General features: G+C 34.2%; 1 long non-coding RNA gene across 1 annotated transcript; it reads right to left on the bottom strand.

Moving 5' to 3' along the window:
* Positions 1–1,262: 1,262 nt before the first annotated feature.
* Positions 1,263–11,458, bottom strand: LOC129227609 (uncharacterized). The gene is made up of 3 exons (XR_008580855.1): positions 11,387–11,458; positions 8,938–9,042; positions 1,263–1,313 (listed from the first exon to the last, which is right to left on the bottom strand). It is a non-coding gene; the product is annotated as an uncharacterized LOC129227609 (long non-coding RNA).
* Between the last annotated feature and the right edge of the window lie 1,921 nt (positions 11,459–13,379).

A 13,379-nucleotide genomic window follows, 5' to 3' on the forward strand; every position in this document is an offset into this window, starting at 1 on the left:
CTTTCGTAGAGAGTTCCCGATGCTTCCCTATTCCATCAATTTTAGCAAGAGTAGACTAAAATTGCTTTTCTAAAACTTCCCAATTCAGAGAATTTCTGGAAAGAGTTTCCGAAGTTCTATTCTAAACAAAGATATACTAAATACTAAATAGACTTCAATTTTGACAAAAAAAAAGTTAAAACAAAATCGCAGGGGAATCTCTTCTTTTCCCTCTCCTCTAATGTAACTTGCGTTTTTTGACATCAACTTTGAAAATATCGCTTGGAAAGGAACTAGAAACCCGTCTCGCGATTCTTTTCTCCTTAGGCCTATATAGATCAAACAATTTCGAAAATTTTCAGGGGAATTTACCCGATTCCTCCTTTTCCCCGTGGTTTTCCCATGTTGTCAGTGTAGAAGCCTAAAGATGTACCTTTTCAGACTTATAACCATTAATATCCTTCTTTCATGGCACATAAAAAATGAGTCAGTGTTAGTTTTATTTTACGCTGCAGAAATTTCTTTTTTTTTTTTTGTAACTTTAAAATTTGAATTACAAAGGATAATAGGAACTAGCATTAGTTTATGTCTTTGCTCGACTCGGAAGATTCGAGATCCGGCACTGTTTAATTTAACTTCTTTAATTTACAGAGGTGGGCCAAAATATTCTTTTGCCGACTGGGCCAAAGTCAGCCAGTCCGCCCCTGGCTGCGCCTTTGTAAGACAATAGTTACTACAGACCGTAACCTTTAACAAACGCTTTAAATCTTTCTTAAAACCTGAAATGTTGCGCGAAATCGTCTTAGTGTAATAAATTTGTGACTTGTTTTGCATCCGTAAGTTTCTGGCTTTTTTGTACACGTAGCGCGTCAGTATTCAGTTTGTAACCACGTTCCATAAGATTCTTACATCTTATCCTCCCTTTAACACCCCTTAAAGTTTTGCCCAATAATTTTGACTCACCCTGTATATACAACCTAAACTCAAAATAATAGAATATGATAACTGTTTAAATAAAACTTGTCAATGTGTCGGGTAAAATTAACACATGCAAATTAAAAAGAGTAAAGCATGTTATTAATGAATAGGTAGAACAATTTCAACAACTTTGCAGTTATTATTTTGAGTAATTTAAGGGTCATTAACACATTTAAAAATTAGGTTGATTTTTTTGTATGGATCGAAAAATTACAATAATCAATTCAACCAATTCAAATTCTGAAAGCAAAGAAAATATTTGCATACCTGCAACCTTTAAGTTGCAACAAGTATAAAGCTTGGCAGCTTGAAAAATTTTAAGCTATTCTTTTGTTGGGTTGTCAGCGTGATGGTTTCTGAAACAACAAAGTTCCACAAATGAATTCCATTATTGCTTAACATTAGAAAGAAAGACAATTTATCACAGATAAAATAAGCACTTTACTATCTACGTTCTCGAATATTTCAAAAGAATATAGAAGGAGCGACCAACTAAAAAAGTAACCGCAGTTAATGAGGTAGGAAGCTTGTAACAACTGACAGTGACAAATGCCAATTAAAGTGAATCGTCCGAAATAATTGTTTTAAAAACACTTCTTACATCAATAAAAATGGGAAATAATTTGAAGTTACCGTGCCCAAGCCAACTACACTTAGACATAACTTTGCATAAACTGCAGATTTAATTTTGAGTTCTCAAAGTAAAACTAACGATGAACATGAGGCAGAGACGTGCCCAACTCTCCTCACTAAATCGACTGTTAGATGGGAAAATACTGAAAATGAACTGTATCAAATTGACCAAGCAACAAAATGATTTAAATAACATAACCTTGGGTCATCGTCAAAAAATGTTTTAGGCTTCACTCTCACCAACAAAACTGAACTCACAACCACATTGAAAAGCGTATGGAAACAGCATCAGCAGCAATGAATGTAAAAAGCTAAGGTAATTCATGTCTGAAAGTGTTAAAGCTATGGTTCTGGGGAAAAAAAAGAGACGCAAAGAAGTAATGAAATTGTTCCGTTAGAAAAAGTTTCTTCCGCATTTGATTTTAATATTCGAAGTTTTTGACTTAATATAAAACATCATCATCACAAACTTTTAGCTTATTCTGTCAAAACTTATTTTTAATTAAATATGCAGGGTATTCCATTTTGATCTGCAAAACCTACTTTCGCAACCGTTAGCCCTCAAACGCGTACTTCCAATTGCAAAAATGATTTAAATCAGTTGCAGAGTTAAGGTATTGAAAGTTTAAAAGCAAAAATAAAAATGAGTCAAAAAATACAAAATTTAACTTTTAATACGGGTCGCAAGTTTCCTAACTTATAATTAGGAAAATAATCTCCATCGAACAACATTACTAGCACAAGAAACTTGAGACTTGTCATCAATCGGATATCATTCCTCAAATAGATATCCGATTTCAAAATATTTCAGGACCATAAAGAATACGAGATAAGGAATTATCGCTCTTTCAAAAAGAATGAACTCTTATTAACCACTACATTTTCCTCCAAAAGGTGTTATTGACGGCGAGTGTAAAGTGGTGTAAGTCACAAAACGCTGCGTTTCATATCTCGGTGAATATTGGGCCTATTACTGTCAAATGTGCTGGAATTATTTTTCTGCGGAGATTATTTCCCAAAACATAAGTTAGGGGATCTAGTGACCGCATTAAAAGTTACATTTAGTATTGAACATTTTTGCAATTGCAAGTATGCATCTAGGACTGACGGTTGCGAAAAAAGAGGCCTTGCAGGTTAAACTGGAACACCCTGTATATGCCACGTTCTGCACACTTTAAGAGCCAGTTTTTATAAGAACTGGGCAGAAATGGAGTGTTAGGATATACACCATTTTTTATTTTGCTCAAATTTTTATGGTGGGTTTGTTTCAAGATTTTAGAAGACACTCATTTTTTTTCCTCCAAAAAAATTTTTGGGTACTTGTAAAAATTCTTAAAGTGGAGCCCGACGCATAGGTTTTCCCAAATCTGCGTTTTTACTTCCTTTTAGAAAAAAGGAAGTATTGTATTCGCGAAAAAATTTTCACCCAAAAATCGGCCTTCATTTCCATTTTGCTCGCCCCCAAATGAATGTTGAGTGTTTTTTTCAACCCCACCACACGAAGATATGTGCCTAGGAACGTACAGACACCCGAAATATCCATTTTGACGATTCCCGAGTTAATTACGACGAATTTTCTCGTGACGTCTGTATGTACGTATGTATGTGCGTATGTGTGTATGTCGCATAACTCAAGAACGGAATGTCCTCGAAAGTTGAAATTTGGTACGTAGACTCCTAGTGGGGTCTAGTTGTGCACCTTTTTTGGTTGCATTCACATGCTTCGAATGGGATCTTTTGCCCCTTTTTGAGGGGAAATCATTTTTAATTTTGATGTAAAATCACGTGGTGTTATTTGGTGGACACTTGGCGATGTATCGCCAGCCTTTTGGTCGCCAAGTTTTGTCGCCAACTTGGCGACAAATTTGGCGATATTATTTTTTATTTTTTATTTATTTATTTATTTATTTATTTTTTTGAATCTGGTTTCAATTTGGCCACTGTTAGTGATATTTAGAGAGTAAACTATTGAATCACATTAAAACTGCCAATAATGAGAAAATGACATTAAATTGGAGTAAAAGGAAGTCATGTGATGCACACATCAGCTCGTTTAAAATGTGATTATTTCTGCGACTAAGCATCAGCCAAAAAATTGTTGACAATATGACATTTAGTACCTAAATTAAAATATATTGTAAATTTTGTGGCGGACCTTCAGTGCAGCCTTTCAGGGGTCACAAAACTTTTTAATTTTTTTCGACAAAGTGCCATGTTTGAGGCCCTCTGGTTCTCTTCATTCAGGCTCAATCACGGTTTTTGTACACAATTTGTGTAAGAATACATATGAATTATTCACTACCCTCACTAGCTGCATGGCTTACCCTTGCGATGCCAATAAATGGCAGTTTTTTTAATCAAAACATGCTAAAAAGTGCGGTTTTCATGAGCCTTTATCTCCGTGCACTGAGGGTCAGTGTAGAACTGGATGCCTGCATTTCAAACTAGAGTATGTGCATTTTCACAAATAAGTGACGGAACTATGGGCAAATTATTTTGAGGAACACAATACGTATTTCAAAACGGTAAAATGAGCTATTCAGTTTTCAATTCAGTTATCATATCCAGGTTTTTACTTTCCACCAGCGACTTCCAGATACTATTTTAAAAAGTAATGTAATCAAAAACTTACCATTAGAGAGTTACAAATTTGAAAATAGACTGATTATGCTTACTTGCATACTTAATAATACGATAAATAGAAGCAAATTGAAAAAAAAATTAATTTGAATTTCGACCTCTTGAATTCAAATTATGTTTTTCCCAATCACGAGTATGTGTATGTAGCCGTGTGTGTTTGTGTGTGGGGGTATGTGTGTTTGTGTGTAGGGGGTATGTGTATGTGTGTGTTGGCATGTGTGTTTGTGTCTGTGTGCTGGCATAATTGTGTGGGTAGTTGTGTGTATGAATGTGTGTGTGGGGGGGGGGGAGCTTGTGCATGTGTGTGTAGGCATATGTGTTTGTGTCTGTGTGCAGGCATGAATGTGTGTAGTTGTGTGTATGTATGTGTGTGTAGGTGTCTGTATGTATGCGTGTGTGTATGTGTTTGTGTGTATGCGATTGTGTGTGTGTGTATGTGTGCGTGTAGTTGTGTATGTATGCGCGAGTGTGTAGGACATGAATGCAACCTGGAGACGGCTTTCGCTATAGGAGCAGCATCGTGAGGAGGCGGTCGACGGTGATGCTGCAGAGGGTGGCGGTGGGAAAATAAAATGATAGGAAGCCAAAAACAGTCAAGTGAGAACAATAAGCAATCGTGATTGCCCAAAAAAAAAAAAAAAAAAAGATAAAAAGTATACTGTTTAGGAGCTTGTATCTCAGTTCACTGAGGGTCAGTATATAACTTGATGCCTTCTTTTCATACTAGAGTATATGTTTTTTCACAAACAAGTGACATAACTATGGGCAATGGTTCTGCAGGCTCATAAAATGCAATTCAAGACGAGGAAATTGCATAAGAGTTAACGACGCATGCAGTCAGTTGTACTGAAGCTATATGCTTTGTCTTGCTTTTTTTTTTTCATTGTCCCACTAGTCAGTTAGGCAAATATACCCTTGTTTTATAATGCCATTGTACTGCTTTTATCATTAGTAATAAAATACGACTTAGTAATTGTTTGCTATCATGGTGGTTTAGTGCAGAGAAAATAATTTTTGTCGCTATAATGTACAGTATAAACGAATGTCAACGAACTATAATGTACAGTACAAACGAAAAAAGCTATCTTAATTAAAAATATACCTAAAACACCTACAAAAAAAAGTGTTACAAATAACTTGCGTTTTTACCGCAATAACTTTTTTTTTTTTTTTCACTTTGCTTCCAGTTATCATATTATAAAGTATGCGAGTAAACATAACCAGACTATTTGCAAGTCTATAACTCTTTTCTGGTAAGTTTTCGATCATACTAGTTTTTTAAATAATATCTGGAAGTCCCTGGTGCAAAGTTTAAACTCGGATATGTTGATTGAATTGAAAACTAAATAGTTCATTTTACTGTTTTGAAATACGTATTGTGTTCTTGAAAAGAACTTGCCCATAGTTCTGTCACTTGTTTGTGAAAATACACCTACTCTTGTTTGCAATGCAGATATCCAGTTCTACACTGACCCTCAGTGCGCTGAGATACAAGCCCCCAAAAAGTACACTTTTTATCATATTTTTATGACAAAACTGCTATTTTTTCGCAGCAGTGACTATTAACCATGCATTTAATGAGCCTATTTATTAATTTGTATGTATCCCCACACAAATTGCTTGCAAAAACTATGATTGAACCTCAGTGCATGGAATCAGGATGCCTCAAACATGACACATTTTCAATTTCTTCGGCACAGTTTAGCCACCCTGTCAACTGTCCACTGAAGGTCAGCTATATAATTTACGATATATTTCATATGAGGCACTAAATATCATGTTGTAATCACAACAATTACTTTTGCTGATGCTCAATGCGCAGAGATAATTGAATATTAAAAAATGTCGATTTGAGATAAACCCTAAGTTGGGACCAACTTTCGGAATTTTTGAGAGTCACAAAAATGTTTTTTGGAAGAAAAGAAAAAATAAGTGTCTTCTAAAATCATTTAAAGAAACCACTGTAAAATATTTAGCGAAATCAAAAATGGCATGTATCTGACCTGCCTGACTCTTATAAAAACAGGCTCTTAAAGTCTAAAATAGGCACAACCTATTATTAAGTGGTAACACGAACAACTATATGTGTGAAAGCTGATAAACAAAGATAAGTGCCTAGTTTTAAGAAAATTTCTTCTAAAAAGAAACAAAAGTATAATTATAGGAAATAGTGGTATCACTGTTTCCTACAATTATAGTTGAATGATCGGTCGTTATAGCTGTAGGTTGGGGGGACTTTATTAAATTGGTGTTCAAATGGAGAGGCGAGCTAATTATGAGTAACACCGCTGTAAAGGAAGTTGGGAGGGGAGGGGAGAATCGCTTCTGAATTTTACTGACAAATTTTGAAAAACCAGTTTTAAAATATGATTAGGAATAAATGATGAAAAGAAATACAAAATTTTTATTCATCAAAAATTTTCTACTTAGTTAGCTATAGAACATTAAATTATTATAAAACCAATTAATCGTTTTGGAAAAGTGATCAATTAATCTTAATTTAATCTTCAAATTTATATCTATTTAGAAATTTATTAACTTGCTACATTCATTTAGGATTTACCCAATAAACATGAAATCAAGTAATTCATTACGGAAAATTAGTTTTTTTATGTAGTGTGTGTCCAATGCGTTGATGGATATCCCCCCCCCCCATTGAACAATTCCCCCCCCCCAAAAAAAGACACATTTTTACTTTTTGCTAAGTTTATATGATATGTTTATGGAAATTTATTGTTATATGAATGCGCGAAGTTCTGGATAGGCGAAGTTTTAGACAGATGGAGTTATGGATCGGCAAAGTTTTAGACACGCGAAGCAATGAATCGGCGAAGTTTTGTCAATGAGAAATTTTGACCACGCGAAGTTTTGCCCACGCAAAGTTTTCACCGCGCGAAGTAATGGATCGGCGAAGTTTTGGCTGAGAACTTTTGTCCGGCGCAGTTTTGGCTGCGAAATTTTGACCTCAAACCGCTTTTTTCAGATTTGAGGAGTAAAACTATCTTCATTTTTGAATGACATCTCTGAGCTGAAGTATTTGCGGTTTTACTGAAACCGCGGTTTGAGTCTTCACCTTCAATGTGCGCTAATGTCAATTAAAATAAGGAAAACCTATTGTTTCAGTAATATTTTTTCCATTGAATTCCAAGATTCATTTTTCTCTATTAAAAAGCCATTTTGTTAAGCAAGCATATTCGTTATATCCCTTGCAAAAACATATTAAACTGACTTCTTTAACCAACTCAATAGGAATTCATATTTTAATTTTGATTTTTTAAGTTCAATAAAATATAAAGTGGCAGTTTGTCTTCAAGCTTAAAGTTTAGAAAGAAACAAGAAGTTCCGTCTAGAACTAGACGAGCCTACTTCCCCGTATACCCATACTACTTTCTAGTACCTGATCAATATTCTCAAAAATAGCTAAAATCGCAAATTTTTTCAAACATATTTTTTAAAATATTTTAAGCTGATTCCAAGGAATAAAATATTCCTTACTTTTCTTCAAAAAAACGAACAAATAAAATAGCAGCACCTTTTAAACAAAGCAGCTAATACACTTCTTTCCATTAAAAAAATTTTTTAACAGCTTTCAAAACGAAAAAATAATAATAATAAGTTCATTAAAATAAATACATCATATAAAAAAAAATCGTTTCTTTTTCCCCTGTTGCCAAAAATAATTTTTTAAACGAATTGATGCACTTACCAAAATAGAAAAAAACAATAAAATGTCAACTTAAAGAAATAATTTTCATTGTCAAAAAAAAAAAAAAAATCGTCTGCGCATATTTTTCGAGTTTATTCACCGAAAACTAAATACCTAAATTAAAACTTTAGCGTGAAAATAAAAACAAATCATATCAACAATAATTATTTCACAGTTAAAACCACAGAAGCGGAGTGAATCTCATTTTGGGATAAAAGAGTCGGAGTCGAATATCCAAGAATCGGAGTCAGTCATTTGTCCTCCGTGTATAAATGTTTGCCAAAGATACGAAGTCAGAGTCGAAGTCGGGGAGTCGGAGTCCGATTAATTGTCGGGAACAGGAGTCAGAGTCGGTGTCAGGTCCCCCTAAATTCTCGGAGTCGGTCGTCAAGAGCTATTTCCAACAAAGTTTGTTTGAAGTAAATCCGCCTTTAAGTTCGGAATCTATATTGACTTTCAGTTTCCCCTTAGGCGCTAATGTTAAGAGATTTGAACTGTTCAAAATTTAACGAAAACTTGTTCAAATCCAAAAGATATTTTCGATACATGTTTTTTATAAAAAGTTTTTCCCTACAAAGTTTGTCTGAAGCCACTTCGCTTCTAAGTTCAAGATTTATTTTTGATTTGAATTTCCCCGTAGGCGTTAATGTTAAGTTTTTTGAACTGTTCAAAATCGAAAGAAAAATCGTTCAAATCAAAAAATGAATTATGGGAATGAGATGTCCTCGCCGAGATCTTTCTAACAAAAAAAAAATTGTTCGAATCGGACTATTCATTCAAAAGTTATTAGGGGGAGACAGACCGACAGACATTTTTCCCCATCTCAATACCCTACTTTCCAATTTTTAATTTTTCAATATTTATCTAACTATTTTATTTATTTTTGACTTTTTTTGTTTTTCGGAATATTTTTAAGATGTATTAAGCCTTCTTTCATGCTTTTTTCTTCTTTTTCTGATTTTTACTGGGAAAGTAGGCTAAAAAATATCTTTGTCCATTACCTGTTTTTTGATGTGAGTCCCATTTACACCAATGAGCTTTCAGGAACTTTCAGTACGGGGGATAGGTAAGATCTTGATGTACGGCACTCTTAATTCCAGTATTCACTAACGGAAAGAAAAACAACGATTAAATTGTCATAACTAAATTACGATAAAAAAAACAGCGTGGTCACAAGGTGTTAAATTTAAAAACCCAAAAGCAGCTTCCACCTTGTAATGTCTTAGAGTCAAGGACGGATCCAGAAAGTAGTCAAGGAAGGGGTGATTGACGTATAAAACTTACCCTTTTATAAATTCCCAAACTTCCGCCCTCTCACATCATAAAAGATCCTTTCAAATTAAGGGATGCTTCTCAACTGAACGCAGTTTTAAATTATAAATTATTAAATTAACAGAATGGAAACCATCTGAATTATAAAAAGGTAAAGCTAAACTATGCAATTTTTAATCACATAGTAATAGGTGAAGTAAAATATGACCGTTTCCCTTGACATTCGTAAACCAGTTTTAAAGCACATTCAGCTTTTCCATCTTTTTCAGCATGGTTTTGCTTGTTGTTTGAATTTTAATTTAACTTCGCTTTGTTTTCAATCTCGACAGAATTCTTTAATAGTTTACAAAGTAATGGCAACAATGGAGGACCTACATCAATGCCTGCAACATGTCCAGCGACTGAGTTTTTTTTAGGGGCAAAAGAAAGTTTTCTTAGGGGAGTCTGGTCACTTGGGGGCAAAATTTCTGTAGCTTCATTCCTAGACAATTTTTGAACTGCTATTGAAAACCACAAAATGCTACAAAGAAAGTTAGTCTCGTCCGGGTTTGCCTATATATTTCTGTTAATTGAGGAACAAAAACGGGGAAAAAATTGAAAGTTTATGAAAAAGTGATAACAATAAACGAAGACGCTGATTACAATATCCGACTTTTTTTACGTGTGTTAACATACAACTGTTCCGGGACTTTGTGATTCTGATAACATTAAGCGAATGATAACATTAACCGTGATCACATTTGCGGCGACTACTGTAGTTCACATATATAAACCCCTTTGCTTCTCACTGCTTCGGTTGTAGTTTTTTCCTCTTGAAACAGAGGCAGTTGCTCAAATACTATCTGCATTAGGATTTGCTGGGAGCAGAAAGTTTTTCCAATTTAAAAATGCCCTTACATTGTATGCAGAGTGAGCATAAAACACGATTTTAACTAACCATATTTTAAAAACTATTGAGTAATATCGCAATAAGTAATGCATGGGTTTAGAAAGAAATATATCTAGCTTTTCTCAATGCTGTTCAATTACACAAATGTGCAACCTATTAACTTGTGCATTAAACATAGTTTTCATTTTAAATGTTCAATTTTGGAACCTTTTGCTAGACGACTACATCAAATCTGTAATCCAGTTTGTTCTGCACATTTCATAGCATCGCACTGTTCATGGTTCTTAATTCTGAAAAAGTGCTTTATAAAAGTTGTTGTTGCGTTTTCGGCATCAGGGTACACAGGCATTACAGTATCTTTGAGGTAACCCCATAAAAAATCACGTGACATGTAGAACGAACAAGATTATGAATTTAAAGCTGACTCATCAATCTAGAATGGTGAATAACCAAGCGGGAGGCAGATGTCATCTCAATGAAGCTGAGAATAAACTGGCTGATATAGTAAAATTATCCCACCAGCGAGAGTCCACTGCCATGGTGCGGTTCAACTCGTAAATTGAAGACAAAGTTGGGTATTAACGAATAAGTTACCGCCCTTGAGCCAGGGCTAAGGCAGAGTTACATGCCGTACAGACAGCCTGGTCATCAAGTCCATAGGATAAGGTTCAGCCTTAGCCTTGACTGGTGATTAGCCCTATGCTTAATACATATTTCGTCGATTATGGAGTGACTGGAAAATTTTTTTCGTATTTATTTAGTTTTAATGAAGAAATATGATTCGCAATTGAATAAAACTTGCGGTACATGTAGTTTAGTTTTTGAAAGTTATTTACGGCAAAAAGTTATAGGCAGTGGGATGAAGGTATAAAAGAAGCTTGGAAACATGATTTCGTTTGCCAATTTCGGGGATTACAAAAAATGACATTTCTCTGACTGTATCATACTGTAATACTGTATCATAATTTTTTTATAAATCCTTAAAAACAAATGAAAAGGAATGAAAAAAAAAATTGTAACACATCAAAAATAGTATGGTTGAACATTGAAAATATTATGCATACACGTTACAAATATTATGCATATGCATCAAAAATATTTTTTTCTAGTAGCAAAGACTTTATTTGACCTTAATGAAAATCTGAGTTCTTATAATTTCTTTTAGTATATTTTGTAGGCGAGTCCAGCAAAGTGGGTAACAAAAAAAAAAAAAAAAAAACGCATTGATATTTTACCAGATTTATGAGAAGTTTGTCCTGAATGGGTTATAAATGCCTAGAAAAGTCTACCTAATTATCTGAAGTATTATCGGCAGAATCACTGAATTCCTCTTTCCAGTTTTCATCCATAGAGCTATTTTCTTCCCGGGAGTTTACACAGCATTTGTCACTGGAGCAAAACTCTGCGTGAACAATTTTAGATCTCGCATGTACCATCTGTAGAGGTCCGTTCATATACTTTAAAGTAGAAGCTGAAATGAGACCGATCACTTTGTGAAACAGAAATGTGACTTCAATTTCCGGTAGACTTTGAAATCTTGCACATTACATATCATTCAACAAAATAGTAACCAAAGAAACCTAAAATGGTGGCAAGCAACTCGCTTGCATGTAGGGAGAAGCCCTTTATACTTTCAATCACGTGATGAAGATTTTCATTTTGGTGTTGCCACATACTCCTCCTGCGGCCCGAAAGACATCTGATATGAAACCTGACTACAGGACGAGAAATTCTTCCAGATCTTGTGGAAATCTCCGCAGTCTTTTCATTAATATTTTTTAACGGTTCTGAACTTGAATGCTCACTGCCAAAAAGGCAGTCTATCCATTGAAAGAGTAGATTTTTTTCCGTCAATGACCAGATGAAATATTTTATCATTTTTTATTTTTCTTTTTGTAAAGTCATTTAAACAACCCTGAGTTTTAGCAGCATCTTTAAAAAATTTAATGTTGACGAAAATCGTCTCAATTCATGAAGTGTTTTTGGTAAGGGAAATTCTTTGATCGCCTTAATTTTCTCAGGCATACGAGATATTCCTTTTTTGGAAATTTAAGAATCTAAAAAAGTTACCTAAGAAATGCGACTAAAAATAGCTTTGCCTGGCCTAGCAACAAAGTCGTGAATTTGAGGTAATGGGTAACGGTTGGATATCGTTACCCGATTGAGCCGTCTAAAATATCCACAAATACCCGTGTACCATCTTTTTTAGGTAAAAAGTGAACGGTACTTTCCCAAGGACTTTTGGATGGCCTTATAATTCCTTGCTGCAATAAGTCATAGTAAATTGCTTTTTAAGAATAATCAATTTTTCTGGGTTCAATCGTCGAGGTCTAGAAAACACAGGAGGACCTGTTATTTCCACACAGTGGGTTAAAGACTTATGTTTTGGCTTAGTGTTTGAGTTTCCAGAAAAAGTTTAGGATACTTATCGAGTATCGCATGATAAGGTGAATAAGCTGAAACTGAAGCTAATTCCTGTACTTGCCGTGTACCAACTATTTCACTGAAAGAGTCGACGAGGTGTCGATTAACTGTCGATTTTTAACGTCTACTAAAGTGAATAAGATTCTAAAAACATCAGTGCAAAGATTGAGATGAGAAATATCCGCGAAGAGAAAAGATCAACAAAAATTTGTTTGCGACCAGAAATCCAGATTTAAACTTTTTTCCCCGTAAGTTAAAATTTTAGAAACATTTTCTTCTAAAGCAGCTACGACGTGGTGAAATTTTGTTCATTCAACAACAATGTCACTTAGTATAAATTGGGATTCAATTTGATTAAACGTAACTCAAGGTCAGTTTCCTAAAATGAAGGTGTTTTAAACGCAGCTCTGGAAAGTTAACATTTTCGTTCAAATTTTCCTTCGACATAATTTGAAGTAAGGAACATCATAACATATTTTAATTATATATTTCTATAAACACAGGGCAGAACAATTGAATAGAATTTCTAAGCAATACAGCTGATCAATCCGAACCGAAAGTTAAGTCTTTACACAGATAACAAACATGAGCAATGAAAATAATGCTTCAGTTACTCAATTTAAACATGACGTTTTCACACATCTGTGAAATCAAACTCAAAAAACGTGCAACTGCATTAAAACCCATTAAGGGCCAAGTCCCCCATTTTGGGAACGTTTGATCAGATTTTTTTCTTCGCATCAGATAATTGAGATATCATTTTGAAATTCTTTTAAATTGAATGATAGAGTACCTAATTTGATTGGTAATTTTTTACAAAAGGTTTGGAATATAAAATCTTTTTTTAATTAAAATTCA

The sequence above is a fragment of the Uloborus diversus genome, chromosome 1 (assembly GCF_026930045.1).
Source record: "Uloborus diversus isolate 005 chromosome 1, Udiv.v.3.1, whole genome shotgun sequence".
Lineage (NCBI taxonomy): Eukaryota > Metazoa > Arthropoda > Arachnida > Araneae > Uloboridae > Uloborus > Uloborus diversus.